The following is a 23,318-nucleotide window of genomic DNA, read 5'->3' on the forward strand; positions in this document are numbered from 1 at the left end:
TGCCTGTGGCTGAGTCAGACCGCCCGGAAACGGCCTTCATCACACCCGACGGTTTATTTGAATTCACCGTCATGCCATTTGGCCTGTGTAATGCTCCTGCCACATTTGAAAGAATGATGGACAACATCTTGCGCGGCCTCAAATGGCAGATATCCCTGTGTTACCTGGACGACATCGTTATCTTTTCACCGGACTTTCCTTCCCACTTACTTCGACTTGAACGCGTCCTGAAATGCGTAGCCGATGCTGGCCTCCAGCTTAACTTGAAGAAGTGTCGCTTCGCCGCGCGGCAGCTGGTCATCCTCGGCCATGTCGTGTCGGAAGAAGGTGTACTCCCTGATCCGGCGAAACTACAAGCTGTTGCCCAGTTTCCGCTACCAAAGACCTTGAAAGACCAGCGCAGCTTCATTGGGTTAGCGTCATACTTCCGCCGTTTCATCCGCAATTTCGCCACCATAATAACACCTTTCACGCAGCTTCTTGGTGGTGACCACAACTTGTCGACCTGGTCACCAGATTGCAATGCGGCATTCACGAAGCTGCGTCGTCTCTTGACGTCTCCCCCAATCCTGCGCCATTTCGACCCAAGCGCTCCAACAGAAATCCACACGGATGCCAGTGGCGTCGGCCTTGGTGCCGTTCTTGCTGAGAGAAAGGTTGGCTTCGATGAGTACGTCATCGCCTTCGCCAGTCGTGCACTCACTAAACCTGAATTGAACTATTCAGTAACTGAAAAAGAGTGCCTGGCTATAATTTGGGCCATAACCAAATTCCGCCCGTATCTCTATGGCCGCCCATTTGACGTGATTACTGATCACCATTCGCTGTGCTGGCTGTCGTCCTTAAAAAGAGCCATCCGGTCGTCTTGCTCGATGGGCGCTTCGACTGCAGGAGTACGACATTCGAGTGCTGTACCGTTCTGGCCGAAAACACTCGGATGCGGATGCCTTGTCTCGTTCGCCACTAACAGACGAGGTTACCTCCCCGAAGGCCCCATTGTCCGAGTCTTCCCTTGCTGCCACGGATATCCTTCTGGAGCAGAAGAAAGACCCCTGGATTGTGTCAATGCTCAGTTTCTTGTCCACCGCATCGACAACCACTACCAATCGCGCCTTACGTCGCCAATCCCATCACTTCTCCATACGCGACGGGCTCTTATACCGTCGTAACTACCTCCCGGACGGCCGCAAATGGTTGCTTGTCATCCCTCGACATCTACGTTCGGATATTTGTGCAGCGTTCCACGACGATCCCCAGTGCGCACATGCAGGTGTACTAATTCATCCGTCATTATGTCCGCTCCTGTCTCGTTTGCCAACGCCGCAAAGATCCCCCTCGTCGTTCAACCGCTCCATTGCAGCCTTTGCCTTGCCCAGCACGTGCTTTTGATCGAATAGGCATCGACATTTATGGACCTTTGCCCACCACATCAGACGGCAACCGCTGGGTAATCGTGGCCATCGACCATCTTACGCGGTATGCGGAAACTTCCCCTTTGTCCAGCGCTTCTGCACGTGACGTCGTCTTGTTTCTCCTGCGCCACATCATCCTTCGCCACGGAGCTCCCAGGGAATTACTCAGTGACAGAGGCCGCGTCTTCCTCTCCGACGTCATCGAGGCTCTCCTCAAAGAATGCCGCATTATTCATCGCACCACTACTACATACCATCCGCAGACCAATGGTATGACCGAGCGCTTTAATCGAACTCTTGGTGACATGCTGGCCATGTACGTTGCATCCGACCAAACCAAATGGGACCATGTTCTACCATTTGTGACTTACGCTTATAATACCACCACGCAGACGACCACGGGATTTTCGCCCTTCTTTCTCCTGTACGGACATGAACCTTTTTCCACAATGGACACTATCCTTCCGTACCGCCCTGACAACACAGAAACCACTACCTTGTCTGAAGCTGCTGCACACGATGAAGAGTGTCGCAAGCTATGCCGTATATTTACGTCAGAAGACCAGCAACGCCAGAAGTACCATCGAGAAACTTCACATGCTCCTGCATCCTATGCTCCTGGCTCGCTAGTGTGGCTTTGGGTTCCAGCCCCTACCCCTGGAGTGTCACCGAAACTCGCGTCGAAGTACCAGGGCCCCTACCACGTGATCGAGCAAACGTCTCCAGTCAACTATATCGTGGAACCGCTCGAGCTATCTTTGGATCATCGCCGTCGAGGACGCGACATTGTGCATGTCCAGCGTCTCAAGCCGTACTATGATCCGCCTGTCTTGTCCTACCCCTAGGTCGCCAGGACGGCTTCTTTTTTCGCGGGGGAGATATCTGTACTGTGAAATAAGGAGCAGGGGGGATGTGTCTGTGAGAGAGAACGACGAGAGAGATAAGCCTTTTGTCGTGCTCGATCGGCTGTGCTACCTCTCGCTGCTTTATCGTGCTAGTCGTGAACGCTCACTTCCTCAAGTGCTTCGTAACAATATATACGTCATGGTAAGATGTGAAAAAAAAAACATTAACGTTTTTTTTAACTGTTCACTACACCTTTAATATCATTCTGTCCGCAAAACCACCTGCGTAACTTTGATGGCGCAGTATATATTTATTTAAAAACACGCTAGCGTGAAATTTTTCAGCATATTTATGTCCTATTTCCTGCATGTCAGGAAGTCAAGTGCCTGTGTGTTCACGTGGCCATATGAATTGCCACAAGACAACACAGACAAAACAACAGCAGATATTTAACGTGAACTATCTCAGCAAAACTGATCGTCGCCCCCTGATATTTCGACGTGAACGTACCCAAGACATCTCTACAGTATGCTAACATTACTATACCATGTTCGTGAAATGGTACGAAACTCACATGGTGTCTTTCGAAATGGTGCTCTAACGAGTTCTTTGTGCATGTGAAAATTATGCATGGGACATTCATTATTATCTCAACGTTTGCTGGTCTCCAATCTACGCTGGGACTCATTCCTAGGCTGAGCTTGTGCCAGAAGTGCAAGCGCATGTTGCACACGACGCCGAAAGCTACAAGCTCTGAATGTGGTCTCCAGGAAAGTGGAGTTCGCTCTCATGTGAGATGGCTGAATATGGTGGAATAAAAAGTAAATGAGGCGCTGGCCGCCATAAGTGTGAGCCCCTTAAAAAAAAGCGAGGAAAAAAGGCTCGACATACCACGTTTGTTTCAAGTGGCAAATACCATACACCGGCGACGGCAGTAGAAAATTCTACCTCCCGAAAGCGCCAAAACTGGGCACACACCCTACGTTCTACTGCGTCTGTTGTACCTGTACCAATGTAGGCACGTGGCAGTGAAATAGCAGCTCCTAGTACTAATCGTTCCTAGCACTCCTACTAATAGTAAACTGTTGAGCGGTTACGGAAATACATTTATTTTGTACACCCTTCCAAATGTATTCAAGTAAGTATTTTTACTTGGACCACATCACCAATCTACACACGCCTGAACATGAGGCACTTCGCACATTAATCAACGTTTGCGTCTCGGCCACTTCTAATCTATTCGCTCATCGACTTGAATATTCTTGACACATTTACTACCAACTATCTAGCCATGCGATTCAGTTGTATCGAGCCTGCAAAAGTTGTACAATTTTAAATAAAGCCAAAATTGGCGCTGAATCTCAGTATTAGTTCAACACACAGCACTGTTCGAGACAGAGTACCTGCCATCAATGTGAAGGAATACGAGAGCGCAATTCCTGTTCTAGCAAGCACAAGCGTTTTAAGGTGGTCCATGTCCTATGGTTCTTTCGCGGGTGTTTTTTTCGCAACATAGCATTCGCCCCCCGCGGCAACATTCAAATCGCTGCGAGGTCTAATAGTGCCCCAAAATGATTGACTACGATTGTTGGGGAATAAAATGAGTGAGGGGTGAGTACAATGTCTCGAATGTTTGGCATGGATTGACCCGATTCTAATGTCAGCCTGCCTTTCACGTTTCAGACGCGATTCAGACGCAATTCATCAAAAGCTCGCGTAGCGAAGCCACCCAACAGTATAGCGCTTGCCAGGCGGCTCAGTTTTTGTCGTTAATGCACAACGCCCTAGAGTGAAACTTCTTTTGCGAGCCCTACCGCAATTTCCTGACATTGACTGCGAGTTGGGGCTGCCGCTGCTATCTTGCCAAACAACTCGAACGCAGGACTCCACTACCATCTCTACTACCTCAGGCTGCATTCATTGGTGGCTACAGATTTGCTCAGTTATAAGACAAATGGTGCCTAACTATTCTTTAGTTCAACAAATAAACGTCATTAAGAGCAAAATTATTTCGGTAAAACAAACCTCTCGAACTTTTCTGTGCTGACTTTCATCACTAAGAGGCCATATTCGTGCGCATACTGCTGTCGCATCAACACGTATATCTCTTTGAGGGAATCACTACGTGGTGAATGATGATGATTTGCAATATACCCACAACCGCGGATTGAACAAGGGGTGGACGGTACATTAAAAATAAGATTTAAAGATTGCCTAATTTATTCCTTTTTCTTTAGCATAAAGCAATTTATTCGGAGTTTCAGCATTTCATTACCCGCTTCGCGAAAGTATTCCTACACATGCATTCAAGAAAGTCCGTTGGATCTGCATCAATTTTTTTCGCTTTGTCACAATAAACGGTATTGCTTTTTTCAAAGAAAGCACGTTGCACACATTTCCGCCGATTTCAATGTAGCACACGGCTCACATTAGATTACAAGGACCACCGCGTGTCTTTTGTGTGAAACCAATGTTTTACAAGCGAGCATTTCAAACAAACCGGCTCAAAACAAAGTTGATCTTCTCGCAATGTTTCGTCGTGTCTGTCCTCTGAGTCCGTTTGGTCGCTGGAGTGACCGCGACTGTTGCTTTTTATTCTTCGTTTTTTTTTTCTTTTTTTTTTGTCTTTGATAAGTAATGAAGCGAAGCGAGGAACCACGTAATGCTATCGAACCACGCGAACGCCCCGCCAGAATTTCCCTCACCTATAACCTTTTCAGCAAATTTCAGGTCGCCAAAGATATATAATGCTTTCCCGATCACAGGGATAATCGGGTTTGTAGATTTGCATGCGCGAATTTAAAATTATAAGTGACGGATTTGTTGTAAAATATTCGATGAACAAACCATGGATTAAGGGCACCTGTGCATATTGCACAGGTGCCCTTAATCCACGTGAGTGATATTTTGCGTGAATAGGGATATATCAAGGGTGTCAAGGTCGCACGGATGCAATCACTTACTTCTCCGGCATTTAAGTGCGACGCGCAAGACTAGTAGTACTCCCACTCTGCAAATAGATTCAAGTAGGCGCTGCCTATTGGCAACACTGTAGCTCACTCTGCGGTTTTCTTACATGCAGTTCAGCGAGTGAACTTAAGGCGTTGGTGGCGACGTTTGCCTCCTTGTGCGCACGTGATACCAGTAGATTAACCGCGATCAGTGTAAGCGCGTTTAAAAAATTACTCAAATTTCCGTTATTTTAATAATCCTTCATTATTATGCTTTTGCAAACCAGAACATCTTGTAGAGCAGCGTATATTAGCGCTGCGCTTGTGAAAAAATCTCGAAAACTAACGTTCCTGCGCATATGGTCAATAGCACTGTGAAAACAAGAAAGAAAGAACGCAGCTCCGACAACTGGTCATTTATAACGTCAACCTCTTGATGTGCGTGAAAGTATTTGTCTCGATATCTCGAAATATGCGAGTAGGTTTCCTTTAGTAGGCCTGCTTCAATTACACTCCGCATTAACTCCCGAAATGCGCGTAAATGGGGATAGTTCTTGCGCACCGCTACGGATAACATTACGGGATTTAGCCTTTCTTCGGATTCCAAAACACTGGACGACCAGTAATCCCATTGGGCACCCGTAACCCTGTGCAGAAAGCAGACATGGCCTTCCTTCTGCGCGCATAACAGGCAACGTGCAGCGTCTTCATGAACGAGGTTTTCAGTGCGGCCTTTTCTAATCACTTCCCGTAGCTTAAGATAAAGACTACTGGTGTCGTCGTTACTGGTCACAATGATATGTGCTAGTGTACCTTTCACGAAACAAGGCAAGACCTTCTCTTTGTCGAGCGCTATCTCAAGTTTACTGACCGTGTCGATGACGTCCTCCGGAGTCCGAAGACTGAGCCTGGAAACAAGCTCGCTTCGGAAATAGCTGGACAGTGGAAATATAGCTACAATCCAGACACCGTAGACGATGCCGCGAGCAAGTATCTGGTGTCTTCTCCGGGGTATAGGCACTGAGGTGCCATAAAAAGAGGATATGAGGAACAGTAAATTATCCGTGACAGAAGTCACGCCAGCGTAATTACTCACAATAAGGTCCGCTGCAACCAAAGCGAGTAAAGCGAAAGCCAGCACCGACATGAGAACACACAATGCGGTCTTCGACTCTGCAAGAATAACGAAACCGGAAACCATCGCACTTTGGCCTCTTTTCACGTAAAATGTCTCGTATACGAAACTAATAACCGCCGTAGTGGCACATTTCTTGGGAAACCACGCGTGTGTAGCGATCGGCCTATCGTACAAATCAACGTACCCTGTGGCAAGATCTTCTGTGAAAACATTTGGCAAGGCGTAAAATATTTCCTTCAGAGTCACATTGTAGACGGCCAGAGCACGCGATAATAAGTTTGAAATGAAGCCGCTACAACCTGGTTCACGGTTTCTGCTTCGGAGGGATCTTTGGCATGCAACATACATGACTGTGTTCCTGAGTTCGCTGCGCTTCGAGGGACTGTTTTGTACGCGGCTGTTAACCTCGCAACCCCTTGTATAAAGAGACAAGGAGCCGGCTTCCGCATGATCTAGCGTTTTGTTTCCAGTTTCAGGCTTGTCATGTCTATTCGTGAAATTGCATTCGAACTGTCTTCCGGCTGAGTCACTTACGTAAGAGCTCAACGCGTCCCTTGCTTCAGAGGTACTGTTTATCAATATCCAGTCGACTAAGTAATACGAGCTTGCGAAGCTAAACGTTGCATTCAGACAGCTTGAGAAATCCCTGTCTAGACTTATTACAACTACGTTGGTCTTGATTCCGTAGTCTGCATTTTGACTGATGTGTCTGTGAAAATCTTTTATAGGCAGTTTCCACAGTGTAAGCGGCCACGGCATCTCTTCTACCCAGATGTGATCAAGAAAGTCCCAGTACCTTTTGCAAGTCACAATTGTTACATGGTTTTGTCTCGCAACATGAGACTGCAGAACACGCAAGACATTTTCTCTGCTACCATTATACCACAGCTGACTTTGCGTCAAAGAATGCAATACTGCAAATGAAAGGAAAAATAAAACGTTTCGAGCCATAATAGTTAACACACTCACCTATAATGGGGAGGTTGAAGCCTCTGCGGCTGGTTAGAAGAGGGTATAACTTTGCGCAAGCATTCAATTACTTCCACTTTTACACGACGTACCTCTTTATCGTCCGATTCAACACGCTTCTTATTGCAAGAATAAGGGCTGAAATCTGACAACGTTTTTGGGATGCCACATAACTACTTAAAATTGTAGAAATTTCAGTTTTCCATCTGTGGATGTCTTTTAAATAATCTTTTGTTTCTACGGTCTCATTAGAACACTGCGTTCTCGAAGGGGCAAGGTGCTCAACAGCAACTTTGTGTTGAGTTAATATAACGCAATGAATTAACTTTCCAAGAATGTATCGCTGCTACTCTTATACACCATATTTAGGTAAGCTCTGTTCAAAATATCTAACAAAGCTTCTTAGCTCACCCAGCATATTTAGCTTAGATTTCACACATTGCTCGCAGCCGTCGGTCGCGTTGTAGCCACTCCTACCATTGTTCTTTGGCAGTTCTTCCTCAATGTGTGTTGCAATGCTGAGCTATTTCCGGATAATGTCCACCTGGAAAACTCAGCAATAGAGACATACGAAAACAGACCGGCTGCGATTTCACCACGTAATTATGAGCTCCGAGTACCGTGGCAACCACTCCTGCCAATCGTGCAGTTGCTCCCTAAATGTGTGAGGCTCTGAGTGGTGGCCTCGGGCTGTATTTGTTGGATGCGTGACCTATCCTCGCCATAAGTAAGCTCGCGTGCTGTAGAAATCACCCTGCAGTTCCAAGCTACTAGTTAGCTGGCGTCCTTGTTTCGGGGCTAATATCTTGCATGTGGATCAATATTCTGCCGAATATTTGATGCGCAGTCCCAATAAATCCACAGTACTTCTCTACGACGAAAGCGTGTCCTGGAAGTGTCTGGTAACGTGTAGACTTCAATTTTCAGTCAGATCCTTCCGTCCAGATTGTCGGGTCGCTCTTGAGAACCAGTACTGCAAAAAGAAATTCCAGCTCGTCAGTCGCAAGAGGGAATGTTTAGGGGCATAGATGGTACCGTCAACTAAAGACGGCAGGCAATTTTCGTATAGCACGTGAATAACATTCGAGCAAAAGTAACCCCAGATTGTTGGGTCTCTCTCGAGAACCAGTCCTGCGAAGATAAGATAGCGGGCATAAATGTGTGGCGCTGCTTTTTTTTTAAGTTTATTTTTGAAAAAAAAAAAACGTTATAGAAACATTGAACAGGTGCCGTCATATTCATTGGAAGTCTTACCCCCGTATTCACAAACGCACCTCGACTCGACCCTCCACTCGAAATGCTCCTTGAGGGCGGCTTTCCATTTCACAAATCGCCCTCCACTCGGAACGCGCCTTCAGTGAAGGAAAGCTCGAGCGTTTTACTCGAGAATCTCAAGGTAGCCCCGCAGCTACCTTGAATCGCTCCTTGAGTGAAGTTAGTGCGCAAACATGGCTGCGTTGTGATCTGTCACTCGCCTCGTCGGCTTTTTCGGATGGACGCCAGTTGCCTCCGCAGCGTTTCTTTTGTTAACGATGCTGCGCATCTTTAAGGGCATCGTTTTACGGACTGGTGCAATCCGCTGGAGCGCTTCGGCAACGGAGTAATTCTACTGTGGCATCGAGACCGATCGGCCGTCCTTTCAAGAAGACTGGCAGTTAGTGCAGTGACCTGCCGTCTTATTCCGTGCATGAGCCAGTTGATGACCTGCATACGTGTATTCTTCGTGCGAGTGCTCCGAAACTACTATCAGCGCCAGTGCCGTGTTTCTCGCGGGTGATCATACAAAGCAGCATCATTTGAAACGCGGCACGTTCAAAATATCTAACCCACCGGTTAGATAATCGAAGTCCGGCATAGCTGCGGCGGACTTCGAACCTATGAAAAGAAAACAACTGCGAAGATTCCTGCCGTTAGTGGGTGTATTGCCTTGGTGCTCGATTGCTGGATGCGGGTCTGGCTGCGCGAGCGCCGGAATTCGCTCCGCCTGAGCGATTTGTACTCGGGTGCATCACTTACTACGCTATTCCAAGGACGGCGAAGCGCACCACAGCAAGGCAAGCTTCTCTAAAAACGACCAGGTGCGTTCACTTTTCAGTTTCTCTATTATTTCATGCAGTTAGTTGCTCTAGGGAAAACAAAAAGTATACTGTAATTTTGCGTGGGACGTGTGGCAGTAGCTGCTATTTACAGTCGTTAGCAATAATTACGTGAGCCTTGCTTCAAAATATTCAGTTTAATTAGCTTATGAACTTCCAAGCCCAACGAGGAAGTGAGAAACCATGAAATGGTTTTTATAATTATACCTGCACGTATACAGAGGGAATATAATGTATTATTCCAATCCAAAACATTGAATAACAATACAAGAGAAGATAGTTTTTGTACATCACATTATCTTTATTGTGATAAAAAGCTGTAGCAGTTGACACAGCTCCTAATACAGAAAACGCTAGCAAGTGGTAGCAGATATATGTCACAAATATTTGTTGCGCACATTCCAGCTATAGTTAGTGAGTGCATTATGTAAGTGTTAGATTGCTGTACGTTGGTCTGGCTGTGCAAACGCCAGACCAGCTTAAAACTGTATCTTTGCAAATATGAATGAAAGCAGTCCGAGATTATCAATGTAAAAAAAATGTGGTTGATCCTTCTTATATAGGAATCGGTATAGAACACGAAAGTGAAACGTGTCTTCACAGAAGTAGTGTAATGTTTATTGCACATTGATATATAATGTCTATTGGTGTTTTGTGGCTAAAGCGCCCTTAGGCGTTGATGCACCCACGCTGACGCCTGGTGGCACGTCTCCTCCATCACGACTACCAACGTCGATGACCATGAGCAACCGTCGTGCATATGGAAGCTGCACTACGCTGCACACGCTAGCACAACGCGAAAGACGAAGCACGTAACTGACACACTATACAACGCGCAAGACAAAGCACGTAATCGTGTATTTTTCATCCATGGTTTCTTTTCTTAAGCCATATTTAATAAAGCAGTCTGTATCACTGAATTATTTCTTGTCGATCCAAGTGTCAATCGCTGAAGCACAATAAATTAAAATTATCCTCGTCTTTTGTGTTCTGATAGGATTGCAAAAAGAGCGTGGGCTCTGATCCTGCAAACACAAGCAGTAGTATACCGATAAAGCTATTCTAGAATAAAACACCATCCGTGTTCTGGACTGTAGACTAGGAGTCTTCTAGCACAGTAGCATACCGAATCGGGTGTGGCCACCCGAAGGTATGCAGTGGTAAATCCTTACAGAACATACGCTGTTTACAGCCCCGTTTCTAACTTCAGCTTAAGATTAATTATGAAGGCCGGAACAATGAATTTGTTCCATTCGATGCGGATCACAGTAGGCTTCAGAAACATGGGGCTTGCAGAAGTTCAGTAATTGACCGGAGGAACAGAGCGTGTCTTGTGGGATCCCACAACAGGCCAATGTGGTTGATCCCTCTTATATAGGAATCGGTATAGAACACGAAAGTGAAACGTGTCTTCACAGAAGTAGTGTAATGTTTATTGCACATTGATATATAATGTCTATTGGTGTTTTGTGGCTAAAGCGCCCTTAGGCGTTGATGCACCCACGCTGACGCCTGGTGGCACGTCTCCTCCATCACGACTACCAACGTCGATGACCATGAGCAACCGTCGTGCATATGGAAGCTGCACTACGCTGCACACGCTAGCACAACGCGAAAGACGAAGCACGTAACTGACACACTAATACAACGCAGGAAAGCGAGATGGTGCATTTCTAACAGGCAGACACCGTATCTATCGATGCTTTCGCGTCAGTCACATTCCTTACCGTGCAACACAGACGTTGATTTTTTTCCATCAGATGGTCTTTCCAAGGCCGACATCCTGCAGCAGAATGCCAAAAATGATAAGTACATAGGGCCTTCGCATGCTAAGTTCAGTGCAGCTAAGCAACTGAAATGAAAAGGCAGCACAACTAAAAAAAAAAAAATGTGGGCGTTGCGTGAACTTGAAAGCACAGTTTATGGAACGTGCAGGAGATGCTACGACATAGGACATTGAAAAAAGGTAAGACGAAAAAAAAACACTAATGCTGGTAATGAACTACTGAGAAGTGAATTTTTGGAAAAATAAAAGATTGCGTAGCGTATATGTGAAGTGAAGCAGCACTGGAAATGCAGGCACCAGTGCTCGTTCACTGACGATATGTGCTACAATTTGAACAAACCGACTAACCACCACGGCTTCTAAAATAACGCTCGGCGATCTATCGTCGCGTACCGAGAGGTCGTGGGTTCGATTTCCAAATTTTGCATGTTTGTGGAACTTTTTCTTCTGGTTTCTTTCTTTGTATTATGTTCGTGTACATTGTAAGCTGACGTATTTCCGTGACGGAAATACGTCAGTGAAGTCTTGGTGGACCCCGGCATAAAACACTTTCGTGTTAAAAAAAATAACGTCTCGCGCAATCTTATGCTGCCTCGAATAGTATGCTTCGGGTGCTAATGCCCGCAGCATGAGCAACTGGAGCCAGTCATGCTTGGATACATCGGACACGTTTTATTGATAGCGCGGCGGCAACTTCACGAGAACCGCCACAGCGTTATGTGCTTCCATGCATAAACTGTTCACTCACTCTAATTTTTTGTCCTGTTGCTTTCAGAAAGCTTTCAGCAGCACATGGTCTTCAAGTTAAACAAAGCTGTCCATCGGCCGTTCCAAGCGTTGCCACCTTCGAAGTCAATCCGGCTCGATCACAGTACACACACGGACAATATCATCCATAATAACCACGATTAACAACTGCAACGTGAACCGCAAATTAAGCACAAGGAAACAATGAGCAGCAGACAAATGTGGGCGCAAATTTTCTTATTTCTCAGCCATGCGCCATGCTCAGCTGCTGGGGTGCGATCGTTGCCAGACCTCAAACACAGCTCCCGCTTGAACTATCAGTCGAACGCTAACAGTGGCAGCGCTGCCGAGCTAAATTTGTGCATTCCGCCGTGTTGTCATTTGATAACGAATCCAAATTAACGGAAACACATATCTGTCTTAAATAATTGGGCTTTTGCTAAGCGCATTTCAAAATAGCCTCGATATCAGACGCTTTTCTCGGTCGGTGCACTTCACTCGAGTCAAGGGCGCATTTTCAAGGCGTTCCTTGGCGGAGGAAAACTGAAGTAGTGTTCATGAAACGCAACGCCGCCTTGAGTGAAGGAACGCTCGTCGCCTCGACTTGGATGAGTCGAGGAGAAGCGTTGAGTGAAGGCGTGTTTAAGAATACGGGGGTTAGACAACGCCTCAAAGTCAGCGCAGACTTGAGTGGCACAACATGCGATGGTAAAGAAAAAAATGGGCCGTCATCCCGCCCTACGAACGTGAACGTCCAGCAAAGCTGTATCAAACACTACACACGGTCCAGCATTGTATTCACGCTGTTCGGCTAGTGTCTTTAATTTCCTTGGTCTATCCATGGCAGTCTTAGAATGAAATGAATGAGTAACTAGATGGGTCTATGAAATGGTAAGTACTGTGCAATGAAGTACGATGAAATGGTAATAATCAGCAGATAAGCAGATGGACCACAACTGTAGGTAGAATCACTGTCTCAAATACCGATCTAAAGTATTTTTTTACGTATTGAATATTGCCTGTTTTCAGACACGGCTTCTTCGGGCAGCCCACTGGAATAACTTTTTTTGTATTCTAATAATCTAACTTGTTCTGCCTTCCAAAGGGCTGTATGTCTTCTCGAATTGGGCGCCGATGAGGCTGCGCTAGCAACGCTTCAGGTTCCAAAGTGATGACGACGATAAAATTACCAAGTGACGACGATGACAGGATGACGGCATGACGAAATTCTGATCTAATGAAACTCCCATTGGAGAGGAAATGGAGGGGTTAAGGTTAGTCGTGTTAACCAAGAAAAAATAGGCGCAAAAAAAAAACAGGAAGATGTCATCAAAGCTAAAGTCAAGAGAAATGAGGTAATAATGAAACGAATGGAACGTAGATCCTAAAGGGGTTCACCAATCATGAAGTAGTACACGGTGTAGAAAATGGCTTACTGGTTCGCGGCCTTAAGTTTGGTGACTCGGTGGTGCGCTTTAAACTTGAATTCCAGGCAGATAATATTGAGATTACTGTCGGACAGGCGGCACATTGACAAATGTGGAAGGAAGCTGTAGTTGGAGAACATGGCTGGTCATTTCTTAATGTGCCGGAGTAATAAGCGTGGATTACAAAATAAAAACGAGCTCTCAGCTAGTTGTAAATCTGCCAGGCTTCTTTTCTAAAGCATACCAAAAGCTGACTTTTGAAAATTACTAGGTGTTCCTTATACTACAACCAAAGCTACTTGAAGGCCAAAGCCCGAGTTGCGCTAACTCAATGACACCACTACCACTTTTTTTGCTGAGTCATCATCATTCTGAAACCACAACATTTTTGCAAGTCATGTTTTTTTTTTCGCAAGTCACCCTTCCTATGATTCACCAAACTTGAACCGTCACTCAGCGCGTTTTTTGCTGACTCACTTTCACTGGGACCCTGAATTCTTGCATTTATTTTTTGCAGATCACTCCGCACTCCATAACACTTTGATTCACTCTTTATTCAGACTTCGTTCACTCTTGATACACCCTATCACTTCGTGGTTCACCTTCATTCACTGTATCATGTTGGTTTTACTTCTATCACACTTGGTTTGCTCTGTTACTCCTATACGGGATTATCTTTTCTTCAAAACAATAGTCGTTCTCTATATTGCGTGTCCTTCCGCTGGATGTCCAGTAGCGTATATAGAAAATCTAGAAGGCACAGCTGTGCCTTAGCAACCGCGGTTGAACGCGATTAGCTGAAACGCCGCTGGCGACGCTCTGATGTCACGCCGTGAGGATTATTGCCTTCGCGTGTAGCCAAATATAGCGTTAGGTTAGGTTAGGTTAGGTTAAGTTAGGTTTGGTTAGGTTAGCGCAAAAGGCGTTAGGTGGCGCGCGTGCTCTCACAGCAAAGGGCGTCGAGCGTCGCTGGCGGCGTTCGTTCGTTCCAATCTCGTTTACCCGCGGTTGCTAAAGCACTGTGCCTTCTAGATTTTCAATATATGCTGCCCGGTACAGCCAGGTCCCGAACATCACGCGCTATCAGCGTGGCATTGCATTCGAGACAGAAAAGTATCCCACGCTGAGTTTTCAATAATGGAAACGTAAGCTATATGCAGATCAATATTATTACGGGACAAGGTCGCACCAAAGGGTGGAAAGATTTTTTGACTACTCCCTAAAATCTCAACTAAAACTTTGTGGTCGGTACGGTATGTAGCGGCAGCAAACAAAGCTGTATTCCGCTACAAATATCCTACACTTGACTTTCCCTTGAATGTAGGCGCACAGCAACTCCTCCGTCTTAATCGACTTTAGCCGAATGAAGCCCGAAGAAATGCCGAGATGTCATGTTCTGTAATAATTGAATGCAAGCGCCATGCCGCTGTACGAGGTGGCGTTATCATCATCTTCCTCATTTATCATTCCCTTAAAGGCCCCTTCCCCTTACACAAAGGGGAAGGGGGAGTACACATAAACAAATTCTAAAATTGGTCAGGGATCAAAGTAAGAAGTGGGGGGAAACACGTGAGAAGTCATTCAATGAATAGAAATCATAACACAGCAATGTCATACGATGTAAGGTGAGCGGCTTTGGTAGCAATATGAATTGTAGTAAACATGAGCTGATTAAGTAAGCAGGTGTGCTGCGGCGTAAGTAGACCGACATGAAGAGAGACTCGATGACCACGAGAAGGCGCGTGTGAAACGGTGGTGTTGATGAGAAGCGCTTCCCGTGGGCAGCGCGCGTGCGAAGGGACACACCTGTAGCGCTGCACTGCCGATCCGGGCAGCATTACATGTGTAGCGTGCGTTGGAAAATGTGGCCCGACTATTACTAACTGAATGAACAAGCGTGGTGTGAGCGCGCACAAACAAACATGAATAGATCACACTGAATGACTGCAGACAACGACTGCCAAAACGCTGGCAGCAAGCAGCGGGCGAAGGTACGTGCGGTCTATCGCTTCAACGGAAACTGAGCGTGCATAGAGGTCAGAGCCGTGTGGAGATAAGAGACCGTGCGGTCGAGCGACGAGCGCGGTTGTTGGAAATTAAAAAAACACCAGGATACACTTGGTTTAGGAGGTTTAATGCGTTTGCGGGTGAACGGCCTAGATTGCGCGACGCTGTTCCCGCCAAATTCTTGCCTCTGGTTTTGAAACCACCGTGCCACGGCTACTCATAATTGATTTTTGATCGAGCAGTATTGGCAGTGCGCTCTGCCAACTGACATCTAGCGACAGCAAACACAATTTCTTTGGCTGGAGCGCTCCAGTTGCAGCAGTTCATGGCCTGGCATTTCTGAGGCCATAGGCAGTTACGTCAACTCTCAGTAGGTGCCGCATGCGTCGCGGCGTCCAATAACAAGCTTTTCATGTGAACAGAAGAAGAAAACATTTATTTGCGACGATGCTTTCGAGAAATCGATTTTTCTGGTGAGCCACTGCACCAAATCTGACTATATTCTTTTCAAATAAAAGGAAATGTTGGATTATACTGACTGTAGGACGGAGATATTTTTAAGAGCTCAATTTTTGATAAAGATTGTTGAAAATACAGGTGAAGGAAACTATCATCTCCGTAGCTCTGTAATTGTAGGCAAGATTGGAGATGTCATTGGCGAACCCATTTCTGCTAGCGATATAGAAGTGTACCACCGAGTACCGACTCGTGAGCAGGGCAAAACGAACGTTATTGTTCAGTTCAAAAGCAGCAGAAACGGGACCATGTCGTCGAGAAAGCCCGAAAAATTCGCATTAGGAATCGTAGCGTAGGAATTACCAGCGAAGCACAAATTTTCGTGAATGAGCATCTCTGTCCGACATTGAAGCGGCTGCTTGCACAGGCAGTTGCAAAAAAAAAAAAAAAACACGGGAGAATCAGTGGCAGTTTGTGTGGACGAAGAATGGAAGGGTTTTCGCGCGCAAGACACAGTCCAGTCAAGTGGTGCGCATTGAAACAGATTCTGACCTCGGCAAGATTGCCTAGGGTGCTTATGGTTGTAATCTGTGTTACCCTTTCTTGTACACGCGATGTTGTATCAAGAATTTCGTCTGCCATGTGAACTTAAACTTCCGGCGCAGTCGCAGGGCATGTTCACTGCTATTCACCTCAATGTTCGCTCCGCCGCCCCTAAGCTAGATGAGTTAGGCACATTCTTTAACGAGTTCAACTTTCTGTTCGACGTGATCATGTTGACTGAAACGTGGTATCATGAAGCAAGCGATATGCCAAATATGATTGACTACAATCACTATTTTATCAATCGAAGTGGCTTCCGTGGTGGCGGAGTGGCAACGCACGTAAAGAAACACATGCTCTGCGACATAACCACGGAATTCACGTGCATTACAGTTGACTATGAAGTGCTTTGCCTGAAGACCAATATCAACATGTAGGTGGCGTTTTACCGCCCACCGTCTGGTGATATGACTGTATTCTTGCAATTTATTGAAGAAATATTATAATACTCAACATTTCATCGCTATAACACTCTAATAGGTGGCGACTTTAACGTAAACCTTCTCAAGGATAATTTGACCTTACTAAAATTTCTTTACAATCTTTACGCTTGTGGCTACAATAACGTCATTAATACGCCGACACGCGTAACGACAACTTACCAGTCCATACTTGGCTTGTTTATCGTCAGCATAGACACTGATGTAGCCGCAGCTGACATGGTATGCGCCTGCGTAAGTGACCACTGTCCTGTATCTATCTTTTTATAAAACTACTGAAAGAAGATAACTTGCCATGATACCACTAAACATAGATGTATGTCTAACAAAAATATGACCTCATTCCGCATGCGTATGCTCAGAGAAGATTGGTCTTCTGTTTATGATAAGCTAGACCCAAATAAGAGCCATCGCGAATTCTTATCTATATTCACTTGTCATTACAACAAATCTTTTCCTTACGTAAGCGCCAAAGCTAACAGAAAAAGAAAACATTGGGAAGATCGGGAGCATATCAAAATGATCAAGAAAAAAAGTCGCCTTCTTAAGGAGTTTTTGCGCACAAGAGGTATTAAGGAATTTGAGGCCTTTAAAACTTACAGAAACAAACTAACTGCCGCATTGAAGAAGGCAAGGACCTCCTACTATAACCACATGTTTTCCGACATCTATCGACGGCGCCAAAACCAAGTGTGGAAAGCCATCAATCAGGCACTGAACCGCAAAGCGGGTGAGAATACTCTAACGGAAATAACTATTAGTGGGAACAAACTTTCCAGTGTGCCTTTAGCTGAGCACTTCAGTGAGCACTTTGCCAATGCAGTGCAACCACTGGGAAGCATTGCTCATACTCGTATTACTTACCACAATACTGATACAATATTTCTCACACCTACAAATGAAGCAGAAATAGTACGTACATTTCTTTCCCTAAAAAACAGTAAAGCTGTCGGTGTCGATGGATTTCAGGTAGAAGCGATTAAGCACGTAATTGACCTGCTTGCTCCTTCTCCAGCTTACGTGTTTAATCTAGTGTTTCAGACTGGCTGTTTCCCAAATCTCATGATAATCGCAAAATTTTCTGTTATATTTAAAAGCGCAGATATTTATCATGCTAATAATTACCGACCAATTTCAATAATACCTGTATTTTCTAAGAGATTAGAAAAAATAATATTCTGCCGCGTAAATAGCTTCTTTAGCCAACACAATATACTTTCTGAGTATCAGCATGGTTTTCAACATGGTAAGTCTACACAGACTGCGCTGTTAGCTCAAAAATAATTGATGATTAAGAACATCGAAGAAAAAAAACTTACACTTGGTGTTTTCATTGACTATAGCAAGGCCTTCGATACGCTAAACCATTACATTTTACTCGGGAAGTTAAACGCTTATGGGGTACTTGGTGCAGCTAATTCACTGTTTAGTTCATATCTGTATGAGAGGAAACAATACGTTTCAATTGCTAACTGTTTTTCTTCTTCTAAAACCATTTCTTGTGGCGTGCCTCAAGGAAGCATTTTAGGACCAATGCTCTTCATTATCTACATAAATGATATTGTTAAGATAAACAATGATGACTCATTCCTAGTGTACGCCGATGACACTAGTATTTTTGTTTCTGGGCAAAATCCAACTGAAATTGTTGCCAGAACCCAAAGCGCACTTTCAGATGTGCTGCAATGGTCCACTGCTAATGAGCTACGAATAAATGCGAAAAAAAAGCTGTCTTTTTCAGATCCAGAGGCAGGGAGGTCAACGTGAACCAATCATTAACGCTTGAGGGAATATCCGTTGAAATAGTGGAGAAACATAAAGTTCTGGATGTGACTTTTTCTGATCACTGTATAACATGGACGTATCATATTGAATCACTGACTAAATCATTATCGCGTGCTGCTGGTGTTCTGTCACGATGTAGGCACTTTCTTCCAGAAAAAGCTAAACTTCAGATTTATCATGCTCTGTTTTCTTCCCATAAAAATTACTCCCTGTTAGTCAGGGGCACCAAAACTCTAAGTAACATATAAACAATTCACCTATTGCAGAAGAGAGCACTTCGGTATATTGCAAACGTCCCGCGCATTAGTTCTACAGGTACATTGTTTGCTCGCTATAATATAATCAATGTGAAACGCATGTTCGATTTTTGTTTAATGTATGCTCATTTCTTCGCGAAGGAACAATTCAGAGCCTTTATTAAAGATTCATCTAACATAAGCATGCATTACACGGATTCACGCACCCGCAGCGTCGACAGGTGGCTTGTTCCTCGTACGCGCATGACCTAATTTTGCAGTCTCTTAGATTCACAATGCCATCCCTACTTAATGAATATGAAGAGAAAGACGCCAACTTTTCTACGTTTACAAAAACAAAAAACAAATGCGTGAATTTTTTCTAAATCTTGTCTAAACTTTTTTATAATATACTGTTCGAACACGATCGAGAATGTCTCATTACTCTTTGTGTCGCGTTTATTGTTTTCGTCATTTTATATGTGTTCACGTGAACTCGGAATATTTCAGCTCAAATGCACAACCATCCTGGAGCGTACTTATATATTGACCTCATTTGTTCTACTGTTCCATTGTTGTATTGGCACAACCGCTTTTTAATTTTTTCCCCGTATTTTTTTTCTCTTATTGTAAATTTGTTTTTGAAAGCATGTATTTTAATGCAGCTGTCATGTACGTGGGCCCTTCGGCATTTTCAAATGGCGTTATTACCGCTTTTCGCCTAAGGAAAAATAAAGATTTCTTTGATTGAAAAAACTCTAGAATGAAAAATCTTATCCAATTTTTCAACTGTAGCTAATATGATATATAAACGAGGAAAAGTTTATCTATTATAACCCGCTTTCAAATGTATCAAAATTTGTGAGTAGTACTTTTGCGAAACTGTGGTAATTATTATAATAATTTCACGTAAGCTATGAATTCATATATTGAATATTTCCAGTTTAGACGCTCTAACAGATGTAATTGACATAACTACTATGTCTGCTTTCGGTGCAGAGTGACGGATTTGTAAACTTCGTGCTTAAATTTTTTGCAAGCTTCCCTGTCGGAAACTACAGAATCCGCTACTTATGCTGGCAACATTGCCCAAATAAACGAAGATGGCTACAATATCCAGGTGCACGGCGGCATGCACGACGGCTCTCTCGCTTGGTGCGGCGCTCACGTTTCTCGTTTGTGGCGTCGAATCGAGGTGTTTTGTCGAAGCAAAAAGTGTTCTGGCTGCCGACCACCGTATTTATATTGGTGTAAAGTATTTCAGCGACGAAAGCGCGGAAATAGTTGCGCTGCGCATGCGAACATCTGGGGCGGTATTCTGTAAGAGTCTACCTAGTGGACTGTCCATTTGGGCAACCGTTTAATCGCTGCTGCTTGACGTGCATGAAGGAGACTGGCTGGCACCTTCCTGCACGTCAAGCAGCAGCGAATCAACGGTCGCCGAAATGGACAGTCCACTAGGTAGACTCTTACAGAAAACCGCCCCTGGACTGCCTAGCGAGACGCATCACATTTTACAGCGAACCTGAAGTTTAAAAAGGAAAGCGTTTGTGCGTAGCCCGCCTCTCCAAATGGGGCAAGCACTTGTACGCGGCGTTGCTCCACTGCTACACGTATTCGTTTCTCCACCGTTTTCGACCTACGTAGGCAACTCCGCACTGCGACTTGCGTTGCAGTATATCACATATAGCATCTCACAAGCAGTAACCTCTGTCGTGCTTTCAAAAGCTAAATACGGATATTCGGCACAGATGGCACGAAGCTAAGAACTGTCAAGTTACCTAGGCAGTGTGTCTTGGTATATAAACAAACGTGAGTTCCGTTTGTGAGTCGGGGTGCACCTTTCTTTTTATAGTTAGCTGGCACATGTGATAAGGTCGTCTGCGCGTGATGACTGGCGCTTGTTCGAGCTTGCAGTACGCCGTTTTATGGGCTGGGCCCGGGCTTGGATACAGAGCAGACACCTGCTGCCGGCAGAAATTCTTAAACCCGATGAAACGTGAGAAGTGAACAACAACCAATCGGACCAAGTTGAGTTTCTTACTACAGGCTTCCAAATTTAGCGAGGGCTTTCTTTTGGCAAAGTCACTTGTATTTGGTTGAGTGCATGATTTGTAAACGAATTGAACCAGCAGTAATAAAATTTAGCTGTGCGCACAGAGTCGGAGAGCAAACAAGCGGCGCTGTGGCCAGGCCGAATGCTCCAAATCTAAAACGAGCGCTGTTCAGAGTTGCTTCTAAATTTCTTGCGAGCAAACGAACTGTCAACTCACCGCGTTGCATGATAAGACAGTATCTTCTACTTGCACAGCTAAACCAAAGCTTGATATCGAAACGATAAGACGCCTCGTGGCATACCATGTGCCAAGGTCAAATTCAGACTGTCCGAGGTAGTTTCCAGGCACGGTAACTGGAATAGTAACTACCTCGGACAGTCGGACAAAAGTACATTAGCGAGAATATTCCTACTGCTTAAAGCCTTAGTAACACAAATGCTGGGGCAGAAAATTATCAAAGAACAAAACCAAATGAAGCTTAAGCATACATCACTATAATTTATAAAAGCCTATAAGCAAAGTACACCACGCGATTTGAAACGCCAGCAAAAAGAAAAAAACATACACTAAACACATACATAAAATAAACAAAACGAAAGCAATGGTCTACTTGCCGGGAAGTAAGAAGTCATACCGAGTGAAGTGTTTTGAACAAACTGGTATATAGTGTCACTCACCTTTTCACAATGTGGAAGCTTTTTGTTAAATTCACACTCCGATACGCGTCGTCTGCTTCTTTCTGGAAACGATGAAATGATACATTGCTGTTTTTCCACATCAATGATACGCATAATAATACACAATAAGTCTTGGGACCTCGGTCTTTTTTTTTAATTTTTGGGCTTGTGCGCGGCGGCATCACGACGATTTGAGAACTACGAGGTACTCAGCGCATGCGGTGATAAGACATTCTCTGTCGCTTCAAGCTTGAACCTGGCTCGGCAGTTTCTCAGCACGTCCGCTAGGTGGCGAGCATTTATTTATATTCGCAAAACCGGTTGGATGTCGATTCGTGGCGCGAGCTGTAGCTTGTTTAGGCGTACCCCAGGCAATCAGGAAGCAGGATGAAGTATTGAACGTAAGGAAACACCAGTAAAAGGCAGAATTAGACGACCAGGACTCAGGAAAAGACGCAGAAAAGATAAGAATAGGAAAGTTAAAACTTGCTACATGAAAATAGAGGGTGGTCGTAAGCAGGAAAAACGGCTGCAAATCCAAACGCAACAGAATGATGAAGCGATTAATTAGCGTGTACGCCTTGACCGAAACAAATCTACGAAATTTGGAGCAGCCGTCTGTTTTTGACAATTTTGTATGCTAAGGGTGGAACACAATGACTGTGTCAAGAAAAGGCAGAGGCGTAGGCGTACTAATTAGGCGAGGTCTGAAGTGGCAAAGGATAAAACGGACAGCTAAGGAGCATTTATGGATTAGCGGCACATGGCAAGGCAAAACGTAGCTTACTTATGGACAGGTAGTGATAGGAGAGAAATAATAAGGAATTGATTGATTGCATTAGAGGCGATATTAATGAGTTCAGTAAATTGGGCCAGGTGATATTAGTGCGAGATAGGAACGCGCACATGGACGATTTAGACGGATATACTGATTACAACGCCTCTCTAATGCTGGATCTGTGTGATGAACACAACCTTATAGTAGTTAACAGGGAGAGTAAGTGTCACGGACAGGTAACGTGACAATGCGGAAACAGGCAGTGATGTATCGACTATAGGCTTTTGTCTCAGAAATGGTCTACGCACAACTAGATCAAATGATAAGAGACGAAAATGGGAAAAATAGCCTGGGTAGCGACCATAGACGTTTAGCATTAAAGTTTGGCAGTGATACCAACACAGAACACAAATCAATAGCCTCACAATTTTTAAAAATGAATGAAGAGCAAATAAGAGATCGCAAAAACGTAGAGAAGAAAATTGAGCGTTTTCTTACACCAGTCTGGGAATATCAGGAGCTGGTGGACGTTATGCAGCATGAAATATGGCAGACACGGCAGACACGGCAAAACAATTGTTGGATTGGAAAGAGGAAACCACGTAAGTGGTGGAACAAGGAAATTAAACAAGCTATAGAAGAGCGTAAAGAGGCATCTAGGGTTCATCGAGAAGCCAAAAAGTTGGGATTCCGATAAGAAGAGGTACGCCTTGGATGAAACACATACCGAGAAAAGAAACGGGTGGTGAGTAAGCTCGTGCAAGAGAAAATTAAATGTGCAAGTGAACGTTGGGTTCATAACATTCACGTAAGAAACAAAGGCGCCACAAAAAGATTCTGGAATCATATAAAAGCACTCGGAGCTCCAACTAAAAACTCGCAAACGGGTTTAAGGGATGAAGACGGT

This window comes from Dermacentor silvarum, chromosome 8 (genome assembly GCF_013339745.2).
Source record: "Dermacentor silvarum isolate Dsil-2018 chromosome 8, BIME_Dsil_1.4, whole genome shotgun sequence".
Taxonomy (NCBI): Eukaryota; Metazoa; Arthropoda; class Arachnida; order Ixodida; family Ixodidae; genus Dermacentor; species Dermacentor silvarum.